We start from the raw sequence: 19,990 nt of genomic DNA, 5'->3' as shown, positions 1-19,990 counted from the left end.
AGAAAAATAGGTTCTGCAGATATTTTTTTAAGCCCCAAGTTTGATCCTTCATACCACATGAGCACCCCCGGGTATAGCCTTGCTGGCTGCCAGCACCATGTGGCCTGAGCAGTACCCCATCACTGGGCCTGAGCAAGTGCCAGGACCACTGAATCCACGCCAGCCTGCTGAGCCCTGCCGGAAATGATTCCATGCTGCTCCAGTTCCATGCTCTTTGTCCCCAAGAAATAAATAACAAATGAAACATAATAACAACTGATTTTTAATCAGAAGCAACATTAAATATTATGCCATTGGTCATCAGTTTAGAAGGCAAATTTCCTTCAAATGTTTGCACACTTCACCTTCCCCCCTTCCCTTTTTTGCTTCTGCTGTGATGATCATGAGTCATGCACACTTGGTTGTTGTAGTTGTGCACTTGGCCATGGTGCTGGTCTGGGCCACACATATTTGTTCAGGTGCTGACACATATTCTGGTAGCAATACTCTCGAAGTTTCTGTGACACTTGTATTTGTTCTCACTGGTGGGTTTACTATCCTAGTAGTAGAATTCTCTCATGCTTTTTGTCATGGTGCTCACTGGGAGTTGCACATTTTCAGATTCAGTGCTTGCATGCAGGTTGTCATGACTCTGATGGGTACATGTGACAACAATGGAGATTGAACTCACTCGTGGCCTCACACTTACCAGCAAGGGCTTTTAGTCCAAGTTACCCTAAGGACCATATTTTAACATTTTTCATGCCACATGTTACTTGCTTGGTTGCTTCAAAAGTAGACTACGTATAAATTAGGATATTAATAACTTACCTCACAATATGTAGATTCAGACATAGCATAGCCTATTTCAATTGATTTATTTTTCATATAAAATAATGATTATATTTTACTTGCCAAAAAAGGTCAATTGTTCTGCTAATGCGTCACCTGATATCCTATATCATCGAGTCCCCATTTATAACAACTAAAGCTATACAATGAAATGAAAATTTCAACCTAGTTATACACATTTCAGTAAAATGTAATCGTGTTTATGAAACAATATAAATCAAAAATGTATTTGTTCCCTTTTAATAAGCAGTTAGCATTTAAATTTCAGCCAAGCACATAATCAGTGTGGCATTTCTTTATTGTGTTCATAGTGGGGTATTGTCAAGAATATTTGCCATCTCTTAAGCTTGCCATCTCTTTTATTCCTATGAAATATGTTTTCATGTGCCAAGCCCCATTAGAGAAATAAATGGACAGTCACAGTTCTATTAAAATGCATACATCTGTGTTTGAGAATATCAATCATATGTGAAAGGACCCAGAATTTCCAAAAGGAAAAGTACACTTTCCTTTTTTCCTTAGTTCTTTTGCTTTTCTCTTTCATTTTTTTCCTTGTATCTAATAGTTCCCAACTAATTTTTGACAATTTAGAGTACAAGTAGATAGTTGTCTTCTAGTATGAGATATGCACTTTCTTATGTTACAATGAAAAAGAGTAAATTACTTAATGCTTCAATGTCAATAACTACACATATCAGAAATGACTTTTGGTATGCTTAAGAGTAGCAATATTTCAGTGAAAATATATTTCCGTAAACTCACAAAACTTCTATTAAAGGATGTGTCTTAAATCAATACATTCAATCACAGATGATTGACTTTCGAAGTGTGACATTCTTAAAAATATCAATGGCTATGATGTTCTAAATTAATAATGCGAATGAAATAAGACAACTGAGACTAGCACAGTAAAGCAAGTCTAATATTTGTCTTGGTCTGACTGAGTCATTTCTATTTGAACTCTCTTTTGATCTTCAAATTGAAGGCATTAAGGTTCAAGCTATGTAGAAAACTTTTCCCAATACTTGACTTACCTGAAAGAAGAAAAAATTATCCAATATCTAGGGATACTATATATTTCCCTAGATGAGAGTTGAAACTACCAAAGCATCTTCAGTATTTTTAAATAACAATTGAGGTTTCATTAAAGTCTTGTTCTAAAATTATAAAGGTATAAAGGTATAAAATAAAATACCTTTAAGAGTTCATCATATAGCACATTGTGTAAAGCACTACAGAAACATTAATTGAATAGCCATTAAGCAGTTTGGTTTGGGTTGATAGAGGACATAAAGCTTCGTACCCTGTGGTGGGAAACAATTAAATCTTATGATGTACATGTCATTAGATATACTGCTAGCGGACTTAAACAGGTTCACTTTATAGAATTGCAGTGAGCTCCAGTTAGAAGCTTGTCCAAGTCATAGGAAGTCAGTCATATTTTTACTATCCTGGCTTAGTTGCTTATGCTTATAAATATTATAGTGTGCCTTATGCTAATGGCAATGACTAATGGTTGTCGTTATCTTCATTCAATCTCATAAAAAATGTCCTCAGGAGAGATTGTACATAGCTAGAATGCTACTTACACATAAACGGTTTTTCTAAATCAGAGTAGGAAAAGCACTTAAGTACAAGAGGTTGGATGGGTAATTTATTTTGTTTGGAGTATGTTTGACAGTTGCTACTGTTCTTAAATTTACCCTGAGCCAAATTGATATCCCTGATACCCCATATGTGAATGCCATATAGATGCTTGTGTGTGTGATTACATAATGCTTTAAAGTTGTTCTGTTCATCTGGGACTTTAGGTGAAAATGTATGATAGAAGACACGGAGACAGGAATCTGACATGACCAATATGGAGGTTCATTGTTTTTCTAAATAAAGGTGAGTCTCCTCATTAGTGATTTCATTTATATAATCTGCTTAAAAGCCAGATAACAAGTAATTCATTATAAGCCTAAATATATTGTAAGGCATGAAGCTTTTTGCACTAGATAGAAGTTAAGTGGGTCATTAAATTTCTATCAAGAAGTGAGAAAATTTTGTGCACTCCACATTATATTTCATAGTGTTTAGACTATGAAATATGTGATTTCTGTATAATATCAGTATGTGTATGTGATTTCTGTATAATATCAGTAGAACTTGAGGTTGTGCATTGCATTTTTTTAATGTTTTGTTTGTTGGCCATAGCTAGCTATGCTCGGGAGAGTGACTACGGGACTGAAACTCAGGGACTAAACCCAGAGTGGCTGCATGCAAGGCAAATGCTTTTCCCCCGTGATAGTTTTCAAACCCCCAAACGTTTAATATATGTATTACAGAGAAAAGAAAAATAAATTAATAAAATATTTGAGAGAAAAACCACTTTCAGAGAATTTATTATTCACTTAATTTTTGGATTGTGAGGGTCAGTATAAGAACAGATATCACTGAGAAGAGTAAATATCACCCACCACATTAATGGATCTTTACAGGACCTTTGTCATTAATCCTTTTTGTGTCATCTGTTTTGTACTAGATTAGTTTGTTCAGTTCGTGGGTTACTATATAGAAGATTTTCAATAAATGTTTATAGAATGAAATGTATGAAAAGAAGCATAGTCCTTTAGACTAGAACCATGGTTTGTTCCCTCCAAAATCTCTAATCTGTCCTAAGACAAAATGAGAAGAAATTGTTTGGTTGGGCAGTGAGGAGTAAATTTCAAACTCAAATATATCTTCAATTTGAAAGGGAAATTTATTTGTTTCTTTCTGTATACATTTATTACAAAAAAGAAGCTTCAAGAGTATGAATTACAGTGTGTTTGTTTAATGAGGTAGAAGACTATATAAGAGAATTCAGAAAGCTTCTCTTAAAAATATTTAAAATTAAAAAAATAAATAAATAAAAGTGCACTTTCCAGGACCTTCATTATGGAGAGACTGTAGGAAAGACTTCAACTGAGTTAAAATGCTCCCAAAATACAATGCCATTTTTCATTTTGTCTCAGGAGACAGCATCATGATTTTCTGCACAACTTGAATCTGATCGATACATAACATTGTTCCAAGAGTTCCATGTAAATTCTCTTGCACAATATCCCACTCCCTTCGGAATTTGCTTTCAGCTAGAAAATATATTATAGAGAAGGTGACTATACACCTGGCTTACACCTGCTTTCCCGGCGTAATTATTAATAGCATCACCTCTCATTTTCAGGTTTGTCCCTGTGTAGATGACAAACTACACAAAGTATAAACAAGAACTTGGGGAAACTCACTATTTTCAGAAATTTTGAAATATAGTGCACATAAAATCAAATGTTATTGCAATAATACATTAATGAGGGAAAGGAAGCCAAGAAAGAATGCAATTATATGGCCTCTCCTTGGGTGGTGGGGGGACCTGAGTGCAGATGAACACCTGATTCTATAATAGCATAATCTTAAGATGATATACATCTTCTTATGTGCATCTCAATATGTCTACCATGGTTTTAGTTATATATTCTAAGATTCTTCCTTATAAAATTTTTGTATTCTATATTTTATTACGACTCTGAATTTTAAGAGCAAAAAGATACAAACTCCACTAGTACTCAACCAGGATGCAGTTAAGGATATTATTATTTCATAATTACATATATCATATGTTATATCATAATAACAATAACATATCATAATAACATAATAACAATGTCCTATTACATGAAATATTTATGCCACATACTATACGGGATTTTTTTCTTAGGTTTCCTCACTGACCCTTAAAAACAGTTCTGCAGAGCTGAATCGTTGAATCTCAGTGGTACATGCATGATGTTTGTTGCTGCCCTAACAGGGTTATAGGCTAAAAATGAAGACTGGAAAATTTTAGTTTAGCAAGTCTCCCTTAACCTGACACTCTGTCTAGTTTATATATTTCTGGAAGAGAGGGTCACAGGGTAAGGCCTAATACTGGTATGCAGAGGATAATTCTTGAGGACGTGGAGACTTCCTTAATACTTGTTATTTACTTTAGTTGTCATGCATTAAGTGCATTCAGTGCTTTCTGAGAGCAGCACTTCACAAACTTTCATCTTTTATTTTTTCTTGCCTTCATAGGCAAAGTGAGAAGACAAATTTGGATTTGAATCAAGGTAAGTTCACGTTCACTTGTGATAGCATGTTTCTTTGAAACTCTATAGGGAATGACCAGATTTTGAGACCTTTCTAAAACGCAGTATTAAACATCTGTCACTGGCTCATAATATTGTTCCACCACTATGTGAAGAATAGAAGGAAAGTATATCTGATGGCATTATATACAGGTTGTTGAAAAGAGATTCCTTGTCTTTTTTTTTTTTTTAAGAGGATATGGGAAATGTATGAGTGCACAGTTCTGTGTGCTGAAGAGGACAAAGTAAATGTATTTCCCTGCATATAACCAACAATTACAAGCTAGTTGGGAATATAGTAATATAAATGCACAAAAATGAATTCTTTGCTATTTTTAAATGTAAATTAATATAATGTAATTTGAACAGTGATTTTTATTAAGGCATTCCTATGTGCAGTTGTAAAAAGAAAGTCAGGACTGGGGATAAAGCACTTGTCTTGCATTCATAAGGTGTTAGGTTTGATTCTTAACACTGAAAAAATATTTATAAAACCTAAAAGCAATAAATAAATCACAGCTGCCAACACCATTCTTGTATTGCTACATAAATTTCTGAGGCTGAGGCTTGAAAATATAATATTTTAAATTTCAAGTTGATTATGAAATACAGTATGAACCACTAGATGAAAACATATGTGGAACATATTATTGTATTAATTACTCAAATTAAAGAAGAGGTTAGATTGATTGGCCTGAGTTTTAGGGAGTTGTGTGAATGTTTATGCTGGTATTTTTGTTGCTGTTGTTTTTGTTTACTGTGGTACTAAGGATCAAACTCTAGACTTCAAGCATGCAGAGGTAATGATCTCCTAGTAAGTTACATGCCAGACTCTGGGCTGGGATTTTGATATATGGCTTCAAGAAAAGGCTACATATGTGTGGAAAGTAGGAGATGCACAATATTTTTAAATTTTTTTTCTAGTTAGTTCAAAATTACATTTTTCCTATAAACTTTTTTCTTCACTTCAGATTTCTCTAGAATAAATAATAAATATGTAGCAATAAATAATTGGAAATGTTTGGTTACCTTATGAAATATCCATGACATGGCTACAAATAACTCATATTTAAAGTTTTATTTGAATATCATGATTAAAAAATGCATCATAATAAGCAAACAAAATTAAGATTAAAATCTTCCATAGGACAAAACATATTTTATTAAAAAATATATTCTTAGAATATAAATTGATTTAAATTTCTAAATTGCTTTAAATTTACATTCTCAGAAATTTTAATTTATTTCAATTTAGAATATTAATGGGTTTTTAGAACACACCTAATAAAGAGCATACTTGTTTGTTGAATGTAATATTTGAACTTTTAGTTTACTCATTGTACCTCGTTTCTGGAATAGATTTCAATGATCTCTATTTGAGGGATCAGCCATTTTCCTTAGGAAGGTTTTGATTTAATTGTTCATTTTTTTTTCCTTTTTGGATCACACCTGACGACGCACAGGGGTAACTCCTGGCAGTGCTCAGGGAATCACATGGGACGCTGGGAATTGAACCCGGGTTGGCCGGATGCAAGGCAAATGCCCTACCCGCTGTGCTATAGCTCCAGCCCTTAGTTGTTCATTTCTTGACTAAGAACCAAGTTGCTGGCAAAAACCTTCCACCATCATTAGTTTGTAAGATTTTAGGCTCCTATTTCCCAGTTTGAAAATAATAAAGGGAAATAAGATAATTAGGCAAAGCAAAGAAATACAAGCAGCTTAACAGGAGGGAAATTCAGTATATTTCTTAAAGCCCAGAATAACAAGTACTTAATGGTCTATTCCCAGACCTCTTCATGCAGGAGAGCAAGCCCAGCCATTAGACCTGTCAGTGGGAAGGAATAAGGCTTTGAAACATTAGCAAGCTCTTTCTACTGACCTGATTTATTTAGTTATTTTTATTTTATATGTTGTAAAACAGGGTTGTTTTACCCTGGTTTTAAAGGCATGATGGCTGGAGGGAAAGTTGCTAAGCATTTTTATTTTAAGGCATAACATCTCACCGACACCAATCCAGCCAAGTTTTCTCAGCGATTTTTGTTGTGAGAAAAGTTCAGGATATTCATATTCCTCAGTGAAATTTTATTATACCTTTAAAAACAGTCTCATATCTCTCATATACCAAAAGGGAAAGCTAGGGCAAAAGTGCATTGAGCATATGATAGACATTATATTTATTACCCATGTATGTGTTCTGGAAAATAGAGGTATGAGGTGAAGGCATTGTATAATATTTAGCTGTGCATATATATTTGTAAAATTTTTGTTTTTGGTTTTGAGAGGCCACACCTGGCCATGCTCAGGAATTACATCTGGCTCTATATTCATGGATCACTCCTGGCAGGGGTTAGGACATATATGTTGCCAGGGACAGGTTAACTGTGTACAGGACAAGTGTCCTGCTTAGTGTTCTATCTCTCCAGCTTCTGTAAAATATTTTTGGTGTTAGACAGTCAATAATAAAACCCTTGATTTGGTAATAGGGAAGGGTAGGGAGGATCCAGAAAAGGGAGGTTATGCAGAAGTAACTCACATGTATTGAGGGCTTAAGTTTAAGTTGTTCCCAGTTTCTAGTCCAGTTGGCATTACTCCAGCAAGAGGGACTTAAACACACTAACTGGCCACTGGATAAACTCTAGTGACTATCTGTACCAGACACAGAGAATCTTTGGGATGGACCAAAACCTAACTTACAAATTGCTAATTGGAATATTGGTAACCAAATTTGCTGCAAAATAACTTTGGGGAAATATCTAGTACCTGGTTCAAGGCTGACACATGAGTCATTGCACTTTTTTAGTTTTTCTCTTCTCTCTCCAGCTGCAATGTGATTAACTCATCCCGAAAAAAAGCCTGATTATCATAGTGAAAAATATATCCAAAATAAATATGATTGCATAATTTTTATAAGCAATGATTGAGCATGAACGTATCTAACAGTCTAATTCACAATGAGTTGGATAAAGCAGCCGAAAATAAAGTGAGTTCATATTTAGAAAGTATTTCAAGAGTAGATCATCACATCCATGGCATAGATGTCATCTTGAGCACAGCAGTAATTATAATCAGCCAGTGTTATGCTGGAGCCATAGGCGTGTGACATACAAATATTTGCAGCTCTTCTCTGCTAGGCAGGCAGTGGCTTTATTAGCTGAAAGTGGATCCTGATAGGACAGCTTATACCATGGAAATTGATGAATGCTCTGTTTTTATCCATTTGGATGGATATAATAAAATACTACAGAATATTATAAGCATCAGCAATTATTTTCTCACATATTGGCTGTTGGAAGTCTGAGAGAAGTCAGCATGGTCTCCTAAGGGCTTATTTCTAGGTCAGAGACTTACATCCTCACATGGTAAAAGTTGCTGGGAAACTCTGTGGGATCTCCTTTACAGAAGCATTAATTCCATCGGGGAGGGCTCTCCTGTCACAACCTAATCACCCTCCCAGACCTCTCCTTTCCACACCACTTGCTGGATGTTAGTTTTTCAATATATTAGCTCTGAGGGGACAGATACATTGAGACTATAGATCATGACCCGAGTTGCTAAAATTACAACCAAAAATTTTAGTGTTTGGGGTTTGTGCATACAGATGTTTATATTTCATTTTGACCTCCTGCCAAAGTTAAAATTTTTTTTCTTTTGCAGAGAGCTAGAGAAACCATTTACTGGCAGACATTGATATACATGCACATTTTAGAAGAAACCAAATACAAATTTTTTTAAGCAAAAACATTGCATATTGAGCAAACACTAAAGGAAGACACTGCTTGAGATGATATTTTTGTTAAAATGACAAGGCTTAAACTTATTAGCTATGAGTTAACTTCCCTATTACTTGATCTGCCTATAGTTTAAAGGAGAATATAATAATACCTCACAGCAATCCTCTGATCTTTAAATGAGTGATAATATATGTGTGTTGTTCTTTTTAGAAAAATGCTAGGCATAGAGAGCATTTCTGAGTATCAACAAGCTATAAGACTATGTTTTTTACCATCTTCTGAAAGACTAGCTAATTTGTGTTACTTTCCTTATAGAGGTTTTATATCTTTTGGAAAGCTCTATACAGCTTCCACAAGTTTTGTGAAATCCTTTAAATGAAAGCACATCAAATCGCTTTGAAATGCATGAAGCACTGTGTAAATGAAAGGTGGAATAATTATGTTAAGGCATCATCTTGAATTTTGTTTATACTGCATCTTTGAAATGAGCATCAGATTTCTCTCAAGGCAGTTACTGCGCCTACAGAAACAAACACAGATGGTGCCCAAGCCTCCTACTGAATAGTTTTAGGCAATGGCATTTATCAAAATACTGCAGGTCACTAAATGTACAAAGACTCAAAACAAACCCCACATTTCAGTGTCAAGCCAGCATGATAATTTAGGCAAATAAACCTTTGTTTGATAATTCAAGGTTTTTCAAATGTGTAGAATGCACTAGCCCAACAAATAGAAAATTTTGCTAGGCTAAAATTTACAAAATATAATTTTCAATGTAATTTTTAGATAAAAACAAAAACAAATTTGTCTTTTCTGACCTGATTGTTTCTAATTCAATAAAAACTCTTTGTTTTGATACTCCAAGCCTTTCAGAATTAATCCTAGGATTTAGGCCTGCTCAGCTCCTGTGCCCCAAAACCAAAATCAACAACCACCACCAAACACTTGTTTGGTTATTCATGTTGATAAATCCTTATTACTTTCACCTCTCAACCAAGCAAGGCATTCTGTGACATTTGTAACCTGTTCTCTTAATTGTCTCATGCATGTTTATCCTTGAAGCAACTCCTTGCCCATCCCCTGGCTCAATGCTGGATGAAGATCTGACTCATAAGACTTGCTTATCCTGAGAACCATGTTTTTTTTTCTTTTAACTTTTTTTTTTATCTAATCACTGTGAAATAGACCATTACAAAGCTGTTCACGATTGGATTTCAGTCATACAGTATTCCAACACCAGTATACATTTCCCAGCACCAGTGTTCCCAGGTTCCCTCCCATCAACCCCCACACACATCTGCCTCTATGGCAGGTGCCTTGTTTTTCTCTTCCTCTCCCTCTCTTTCTCCTTCTCTCTCTCCCCCTCCTCTTGGGTATTGTGGTTTGCAATATAAATACTGAAAGGTTATCAAGAATATTCCTTACCTGCTTTTAACCTTCATAACTTGTGCAGTGTGATCATTCCCAGCTATTATTATTGTAGTGGTCTCTTCTCCTTCTTACCTACCCTCAGCCCCTCCATGCCCTTGCGTTAGTCAGGGGCGATCAAGAGGTAGATGCAATGGTAGGAAACAGGAGATTGGGAGTAATAGAACATTCCCAACACTCATGTGCCTCCTGTCCCTTCTTAGACAACAGCTCTCCCTTTGCCATTCTCTAATTCCCATGTTTAAAGGTTGGTTGGCTACAGTGCTCACCAGATAACCCTGGGTTGCCTTGTTACAATAGCATCTCTGCATCCTTCCTATCTCCACTATGGGTTGCTCCTCTTGTGAGAGCAGGCTTATTTTATTTCCCTCTGGTTGATTTTTGTGCAACTTTTCATAATTACTTTAGTCTCTTTCAGAGGGTACTACAGTGTAAATATTCCAGGTGAACCCTGTTTTCCTTGACTGGAACTTGATTGGCCCAACATATAACACAGGACGTCCTGCTTCACTGAATACTTAGGAGTGCAGTTAAAAACTTATTTCCAGGCCTTGAAAGTGTACAGCAGGTAGGGTGTTCATCTTGAATGCAGCTGACCCAGATTTGAGCCTTGGCACCACACACGGTCCCCAGAGACACACCAAGAGTGATCACAGAGCACAGAGCCAAGAGAAAGCCCTAGACACTGCCAATGTGACCCCAAAACCAAAACAGGAAAATTAATGTAATCCCTCTAAGCTCATTCTAAGACTCAGAGACACTTTTGAGCATGAATTTCTACCATGCTTGAGCCAACCCTGGTTTAGCCTACCCAGTACCACACCCCCTGGAAGGATAGCACAGTGGGTAGGGCGTTTGCCTTGCACTCGGCCAACCCGGGTTCAATTCCTTCGTCCCTCTTGGAGAGCCCAGCAAGCTACCGAGAGTATTCTGCCCGCACGACAGAGCCTGGCAAGCTCCCTGTGGCGTATTCAATATGCCAAAAACAGGAACAAGTCTCACAATGGAGACATAACCTGTGCCCGCTCGAGCAAATCCATGAACAACTGGAGGACAGTGCTACCACACCCCTTGTCCCTTAGGCATCCCCAGAAGAAGCTCTGGTGATTCTTGAGCATCACTAATTAAATTGCTGACTCAGTTGACAGGGTATCACAAGTAGGGACCCTCAGGTCATCTGACGTCTGCTTTAGAGTTCCCCCAGCAACTGCCCCCCACAACTAAATCTATTCTAAGACTATACTCTCAATCCAAATGTATCAAACTAGGATTGTATGACTCATGCTAAACTTATTTATATTTTTTGACTATTCATACCCCCACCCTTTCCCCCACCCCCTAATTGTCCCCTGGGCACAAAGCCAGTAGTAAGTCCTAACCACCTGTTGGTGTCACCCCAAAACAAATAAATCATGTATTGTCAAATTTTAAAGGCAAATGTCTCATGTTTTTTACACTTTACCCTACACCTCATCCTATTGTATTGCTCATGCTACATTCCCTTCCTGAAATGTTATTTTTCCTCCCTTTTTATGTGTTATCATTAATCAGCCAAATAACCGTCTTCCAAAGAGTGTTGTCTAAATTTTTGTACCGACTCTCTGGGTAACTCTGTTTACTCCTGGTGAAGTTGTATCACATGAAATATATTTCTGTCTCTCTCTGCCTTGAGTTAAACATTACGCTGCATAATGATAGAACTGTATCTTATTTTTGCTTCTCTAGTCATCCTGAATTTACTCAGCACTTGACAATCACTCAAAATATATTTGTAAAACTGTTTCAGAACAATACTCTGAATTTTCCGAGGCCTCTTATGCCTGACAAATATTAGCAGTAAGATCTTGAAATAGAAGGTTTCACAGTTGGTTTGCTGTGAATCTTTTGTATCAAGAATATTTTGCTAACATATCAGTCACTGCTTATTTCACAAAATGACTAGTGTTGCTGACCCTTAAACAGAATATTTATATTTTTGTTGACCAGCATTGATAACTGAAGAAATAGACACATAAGAGAATCTATAGCATTTTAACAAGTTTAGGGCAGTTTCTTGAATCTTTTCCTTGTTTATGTTCTCTACCACTGGAAATTGTATTTCATTCTATTGTTTTCTTAAATTTAGACCTTTATTTTTAGTGTCCATCTAAATACATTCTTACTGCCTGCCATCAATTAAGTAAATGCCATGTCTCTAACTCATTTCCTTTTAAAGGATGAGTCCAACATGCTCTGTTTATTCCGTTTATAATGGCCCTCTTTGCACATTTTGGTCCATTGCCTCCAGTGTCATTTCTCATGCATCTGTTTATTCTACCCAATTAAACTCAGAGCTTTGCGGTCAGAGGTACTTTTTCTTTTATATTTCTTCACAGCATGTTCTTGCATAAGCTTTCAAGCTAAATATCTGCTAGATTTCACCAATATCTGTGCTGATAATCTTTAGTTCCATCAAACGAAAGCATCGTTGTGCTACCTCTGCCTCTGAGAGCTTGAACATCTGCTCACCCATATAAGCGACTTGTTCTGGGTGATTCCTTTAGTCCAGATCAAAGGTAATGTAGATTAGCCTATGTAGCATGAAACTCTAAGGCCCCTTTTTTACTTTTCTTTGAAACCAGGGATATTCTAAGATTAGTGCCTTAGGCATTCACTCTGGCCTTTCTAGCAGTACCCTGCATTGGTATTTGGGTCTCCACCTGTTCATTTCCTTCATAACTACTCATAAGCATATAGGTGCTATATAGTAAATGCATGTCCGTTGGCAGTAAATTTTTTGAATGCCAACATGTGTAAGTATGATATAGATATAGATATACACATTTTATGTTTCCATTTTCTCTTCGCCTCCACTGATTTTATTTGCCACAAGTTGACTCATCACTCATCCCCTAATATGCAGAAATATTTATTGAATAAATATTGTGAATGAGTGACTTGATGAGAGCAAAGAATTATTTTCACACTTAGTCACATCATATCTTAAGTTTTGCTAACCAGAATGAGGAAAAACTGAAGAGTGAATAAAGGAAAAATCTTCGAAGCATAAAAACAAAGAGACAAAGTCTTTTCTCCCAAACTATTTTGTAGACTCATAGCCTATCTCATCTCAGAAATGGGCTCTAAAATTTTCATTTTTTTTAGTGGAGTAGAAAGAAAAGAGTACAAGAAAGTTCTGCTATCCACTAAAAAAAATAATATGTTTTAGTCAAAAAATTTAATGATTTTCAAATCTTGCCAAAACGTGTTGGAATTCTTGCATTTATGATTGCAACCTTTTGTGAGTAGAATTATCATGTCTTTATATATCCATAAATGTGCAAATCTTCTTTCTAAATAAAAAAACTTAATGACTCAAGAAATAGAAATGAGGAATACTTAGAGGAATGAAGCACAGAGTGTGGTGGGTTGACAGCAAGGGTTGTGAGACAGATTGCCTGGCTTCAACTACTGGCTTCTCTGTTTTCTAGCTGTGAAATCATAAATCATAGGCAAGTTATATAACTGCGTGGTTTCTGTTTTTTCATTTATAAAATAAAAATAATAATAATACCTCAGTGATAGGAATTCTTATTAGAATAAAATAAATTAGAACATATTAAAGGTTTTTAGAATAATGTCTGGCAAATAGTAAACATCTGTGTAATTTTTTTTCTTTTTATAATTATTTTGCCACCTCTCCAGCCTCTGTAATCAAATAGATCAACTACATTAAGAGTAAGCAATGATAAAACCAGAATACACACAGTATAGTAAGTAGCAATAATAGTAATAAGCGAACAGGGACGTACAGATATCATTGAATCATTGATATGCATTGGAAAGGTTAAAAAACATGGGAGAATGTCAGTGTTTTAAGACTTTGTTATGCTCTCTTGAAAAGTAGTTTTATTTCATTTATACTCCTGACAGAAAGTGTTCCCTCATGTATCTTTGAAACATTCTATGATTTTTCTTATTTCATCTTTGATCTGAAAAACAGCTGACAACAATCTACTTTGTAATAATTCCCATTCTTGCTAAAGAAGTACAAGTAATAACAACTCAATAACTTTCAGAACCATTTACTCCAAGGTCATTTATCCTAATAGTTGTTAAAAAATGTTTTCCTAATCAATGAGGGCATTTAAATTTTTTCCACTTTGTGTAACATTAGAGATAAAAAGCAAAACAATCCCCTTACCTGCTTCTAAGTCCTTCATGAACATATGTATGACTTCCATTTAAAAATATTTTCATTTCTATTATGCATTAGACTCTATAAATTAGGTAAAAAACAAAAGACAGCGAGCAAGACAAAGTCTGCTTTCATGAAGTTTAGAGTCAGGAAAGAAATTGAAGCAAGAAACAAAACACTATCTTAATTACAAATTATGTCAGAAATTAAATGGAGCACTTGAAAAACATCGCAAGAGTGGGTAATAGAAAGAATAATGTGAGCCCAAGTACAGAGGTCTCTTGAGAAATGGATATTTAAGTAATACCTGAAGTAGGAAAAGGAATTTTTATTCAAATTGCTGAATTTTATTCTAGGCATAAAAACCAAGAATGTAGATCTTGTATGGAAAAGAACATGCTCACATCACAGGATCATTAACTGTACACACGGACAATAGGGAAGATGGGCTGAAAAGATGGTGGGAGACATAAAAGGCCTTGAATGTTTGGAATTTTTTGATTAGGTTAATCTCGATGTTAGACCAGACACTGGTAAAAGTTATAATCAGGAACTAAAATGATCATGATAGGATACATGTTTTTCAAAAGATGACTCTGATTATTATTTAAAAATACATGTAAATTATATATGAGCAAAATAAGCATAATGTAAATAAATGAGCAGAATAGGATAATTCAAGCAAGAAATATTTGTAGCTTAGACTTGAGAGTTGACAATGGAAATGCAGACAACAAGTATTAAAGATGCTTGAAAGCAGAATATTTGACAACAGAGTAGAGTATAAATAGAGAAACCATGGACCACTCAGTCTAGTTCAAGTATTGGATGCTAATTCCATTTATTGAGTCAATAAAACTGGAGGAAGTTCTGTCTTGATCAGGCTAATTTTACTATATATATATATATATATATATATATATATATGATGACATCCCAATGAAGATATTTTAAATTAATCTTGGCTATGCTGATGTGGAGCTGTTTGAGTCAAAGACGGATTCTGTGCACTGACCTGGGCTATTAGGTTCTTCACTGCAGGCTCAAAAGTCTGCCAAGTACAAAATTCAAAATTTTGTGAATCCATTTCTTTTATAAGTAGGTCAGCCAAGTGTCCTTTTTAACCTTTTGGAGACTAATGTTTTGCCTCTCCTTTGAATTCCCACCCCATGTCCGTTGGCAGTAGATAAACCCATTCTGTAAAGTCACTGAGCTCTGACCAGGAGAACAACCTCCTGCTATACTGAAAAGCAGCAAATCAGACACAAACTGGCCTCTTTGCAGCACTCTCTTACCAAGGAGTGTCCTTACTACGTCTCTGCTTTTCTGAGAAGTAGCCAGTGCCTTTTCTTTGGGCAGGCTCTGGAAGTGTGAGATTTATTCCCCATAATGAACCTGTTCAACCAGGTCCAGTTCAAGTTTGTTTGTGTAAGCTACTGCCACCTTGTGGTCACATCGTTTTCCTTACTCCGCTGCAAAATCTCTTGAACCCCCTACACAGAAGCTCAAAAAAAAGATCTGCTCTCAGATGTCTACGTGGAAAGAATTAGCATCAATAGGGTAGGACATTGCAGCAATATACAGCAATGATATCCCTTCAGGAGTCATGTCAGGAAATAAGACAATGGAACCCAAGACTAAAATCTATACTTGACAAAATGTGAGCTGTGATGAAGAGTTAAGTATGCCAATATAATCTCGTGTAGGTTTCAGCTCGTTCTACCTTTCAAGTCAAATATTGGTTCCTTTAAGACCAAATTATCCTCCAGTACTAAGTCAAATTGTGCTACCATAACCCATATCTTCTCTGCCTCACCTTATTTTCCATTTTAGTGCTTTCAAGGTGTATTATTGAAAGTATCCAGATATTATCTTTCTCCATGTGAGAATGTTCTAAGTTCCAAGGACCTTTCACAGAACCTGATAGAGACAAATGCCATTTTGTTTTTAGAGACTGAACAAATGAATGAGTTAACTGTCTGACTGCATTAGACTGATTATGGAGCAGGGTAGTGCTGATACTGCAAGAAAGATTTCAGATAGCTAAGGAATAATAAGACACTTTTGATTCTTAATGATGATATTTTTTTCCATTCCTCCTGTATCTGAAGTCAGAGTCTGCTCTGACCCTAAATAAAGATACTGGGATATTGAATGTATATTTATCATACTAAAGGAACATTGTATGGGGGAGATAATGGAATAATGACTAGTATAGAGGTAATGAAATAATATAGATATTTCAGCTTTAAAAGTATTTTGAAATATTGTTATAATATTTTTGTTTTTGCTTCTTTTTGGAGAAATATAAAATAAAAATATGCACTTTATGGCGGTGCAGGGGAGACACCAGGACAGTGGCAGAAGGAAGTGGACACTCTGGAGGAAGTGTGGTGAGGAATTTTGTTAAGCTTGAAACTCTTCCGTGACATGAATATAAACCCTGTCATTACAGTATTGCAAACTACGTCAACTTTAAAATTGTAATAAACATGCACTTTGCATCAAGATGTATAAGATCTAGATGAGTCATCCCTGGGACTATTTTCTCTGCTTAATTAGAATTGCTTTCTATGCTCCCAATGCTGTTATCTTTTGATTTTCATTTAAGGGATCAAGCCTGGAGAAGATGGTAAGGGTTGCATTACCACTCTGCATTTATATGCCTTTTACTCGGATACGCATTCATTACTCACAGTTTGGCCTTCACATAAGCTAATATTGGAGAAGACTATAGCTTCTATATCACAAAATTTAATTGTATAGTAAGCATTATTTAATACCTTATGGAAAAAAATAACTAGAATGCATCAAAGATCAAAGAGGCAAATTGAATAACATAAACTTATACCCACAAAATATATGATAGTTTAATATCATCCACTTCCTTAATTTTAGGACCAAATTTGTAACCACACATCATTAGTGAAGATTTTCAATATAACAGATAATTCACGTGGGGGGAGGGGCTGGGAGAGTGATGATAATTTAAATTTTTAATTAGTATAAAACTAATCTTTAAAATCCCATGTGTCACAACTAATAACTAAACTGCATTAATTCTGTGGTTAACAAATGTTTTAGAATTCTGTACTTATGTAATTATCTATAATTATATGTAACTGCAGATAATTACACGTTACCTTACATAAGCATTATGTTTCACTGACTTACTGGTATTTGGAAAATACTGATGAGGTTGGTCCCTCCTTTGAGACATAAAACAAGTGAAATTGGAAATGTAACATGAAAATTTCCATATGCTAATTCAATGCTATGCTATCAGTCAACATATATTCATGATGATTTACCACTCACAGAATGCTTTCACAATCATTTCTCAGTGATGCTATTTTATCTTTAGCTTCATAAAAGTAAGTGTTAAAATAATTATAGAGGGTCATCTAAATACATACATATCCACTAATTTTCTACTTACAGTTTGCTGATTAAAGGTTAGAAACCTAACTCGAAATCCCTAATGCATCTTTTCCATAGGTGAATAAAGTGTTTTTATGGAAGGTGAAGATGGAATTATGGTTTTCAGGGAACATTGGGGACATTTATGAACATATGTAAAAAATAATTAAAACCATATTATTCACACATTTTTAAGTTCAAGAAAACAATAATTATCTTCCTAATAACAGGTAAACCAGTACTATTGTGTCTGCATAATGTTTCCTCCTATGTAATAAATTATACTCTCAAGGTAAGAAGGAGTGCATGTAATATTTTTAATACACAGAAAGCAACACAGAATAAAGCAAAAGATATTCCATCTGCAGATTCCAGAGCTACATGAACTATTCAAATCCACATTTCCTTCACAAAAACTCTGGTTCCTCTCAATCCCAGATAAAAAAATTTTAAATGTTTTGAAGTCTTTGATATTAACAGATTTATAATTTATACTAAATTATTTCAACATGAGTTTTTGAAATTTGTGTGTATTAGATAACAAATACACATATATGTATATGTATATACGAAGATCAAAATAAACACATACAAATAGATCTCAGAATTTTATCTCAGAATTTTACCTCAGACTTAAAACAAGCTCTTTTTTAGCATGGGGAATCAAGGATCGATCAGAAAATTTTGTAAATTACTCTTGGACTTCTTTAAAGAAATATGTTTTTAAGTATCTTCACAATTACCCTTTATTTTCAATGTTTAAGAATTTATAGGAAGAACCAAAACTTTTAGGATCAAGTTGAAATTGAGACTACCAAGTAGTGAAATTGATTTTCTTATGAAACTCCAAGATTGGGTCTGAGTACAATTATAAAAGTGGATTAGAATATATGTGCTAGAATCTCATTGTATTGCTTACAGGCACAGAGGCTCATGATATACCTTATTTGTAGAAATAAATGTTACATTAAGTAGGGACTCAGTATTTCTATGCCTGCAGGTAAAATGGATATGTGAAATCCCTGTGTGTAAGACAATAGGTAATAAAATAATGAAACTAAGAAAATGAAAATAAGAAAATAATAATGTGTTCCACCTTAAAGGTAAAAGTATAAAATTAAAAAGGAATACTGCAACAAAATAGAAGCTTGTATTATTAAGATAGGGGATAGGAAAAAGAAAAAAAAACATCTGAGTCCTTTTTTATTTCATTTGTTTAGGGACCTTTAAAGTTTTTCCTCTAAATCCTCAAACTTTTGGAAGATATTTGATAAGAGAAAGGAACCATGCTTTACTTTAAGTAGACCTGGATTTGAATCAGAAAGACTAGATACTGACAATATCTTTAATCTTTTCAACTCTGGGTTTTATCATCTGCTTATTAAATTAAGGGGACTGACCATGACATTGAAAAGAATGCAATTAGCCAAATACTTGTGGAGCTAATAAATTTAATAGCAAAAACTTAATTATCGCAATGTTCTATTTTTGTAGAAAAGCACTGCCTTTAAGTGTTTATCCATGGAATTGCATAGAAATTTTAATTAAAATTTGGTTTTGGAGTGCCTGCCGTAGAGGCAGGCAAGGAGGGGGAGGTGGGGGATGATGGGAGGGAACCTGGGGACACTGGTGCTGAGAAATGTACGCTGGTGGGGGGATGGGGTTGGAATACTGTATGACTGAAATCCAATCATTAACAGCTTTGTAATGATGTATTAATGATTCAATTAAAAAAATTTAAAGTTTAATTTTTGGTAGCATCCTATGGTGCTCAGGGCTTATTCTTGCTCAGGGTTCAGGGGTCATGCTTGGTGGTACTTGGGCAACCACACCAAAGACTGATGGTGGTTGAACCTACCTGGGTTGAACCCATGCAAGGCAAACACCTTTACCACTGTATGATCTTTTCAGCTCTGCATAGAATTTTTTTTCTTCTTGGATCACACCCAGCGATGCACAGGGGTCACTCCTGGCTCTGCACTCAGGAATTACCCCTGGCGGTGCTCAGGGGACCATATGGGATACTGGGATTCGAACCTGGGTTGGCGGCATGCAAAGCAAATGCCCTATCCGCTGTGATATCACTCTAGCCCTTTGTATAAAATTTTTAATAGTCTGTTTATCAGACTTTTAAGCAATATTAACAATATAATCATATCCTAAGCACAGACTATTCTTCAATGACTAGATACAGAAAGATAAAATAAGATGAAATATGTTCTTGAAAGCTTAGGGTTAATTGGAGAAATAAAGTGTTA

The 19,990-nt window shown here is 35.1% G+C and overlaps 1 protein-coding gene across 8 annotated transcripts in view; it reads left to right on the top strand.

Moving 5' to 3' along the window:
• Positions 1-19,990, top strand: part of KHDRBS2 (KH RNA binding domain containing, signal transduction associated 2) — a 584,438-nt gene that overhangs the window by 552,680 nt on the left and 11,768 nt on the right. For 5 of the 8 annotated variants that reach the window (XM_055136315.1, XM_055136314.1, XM_055136313.1 and 2 more), the window contains 3 exons: positions 2,643-2,721; positions 4,924-4,958; positions 16,616-16,705. The gene's annotated coding sequence lies outside the window, so the exon portion shown is untranslated. The remainder of the gene's footprint in view (positions 1-2,642; positions 2,722-4,923; positions 4,959-16,615; positions 16,706-19,990) is intronic. The other 3 variants (XM_004605877.2, XM_055136311.1, XM_055136312.1) reach the window with 2 other exon arrangements.

This window comes from Sorex araneus, chromosome 4, assembly GCF_027595985.1.
Source record: "Sorex araneus isolate mSorAra2 chromosome 4, mSorAra2.pri, whole genome shotgun sequence".
Taxonomy (NCBI): domain Eukaryota; kingdom Metazoa; phylum Chordata; class Mammalia; order Eulipotyphla; family Soricidae; genus Sorex; species Sorex araneus.
Note: the sequence above shows the minus strand (reverse complement) of the source record. Positions and strands in the feature narration are given on the sequence as shown.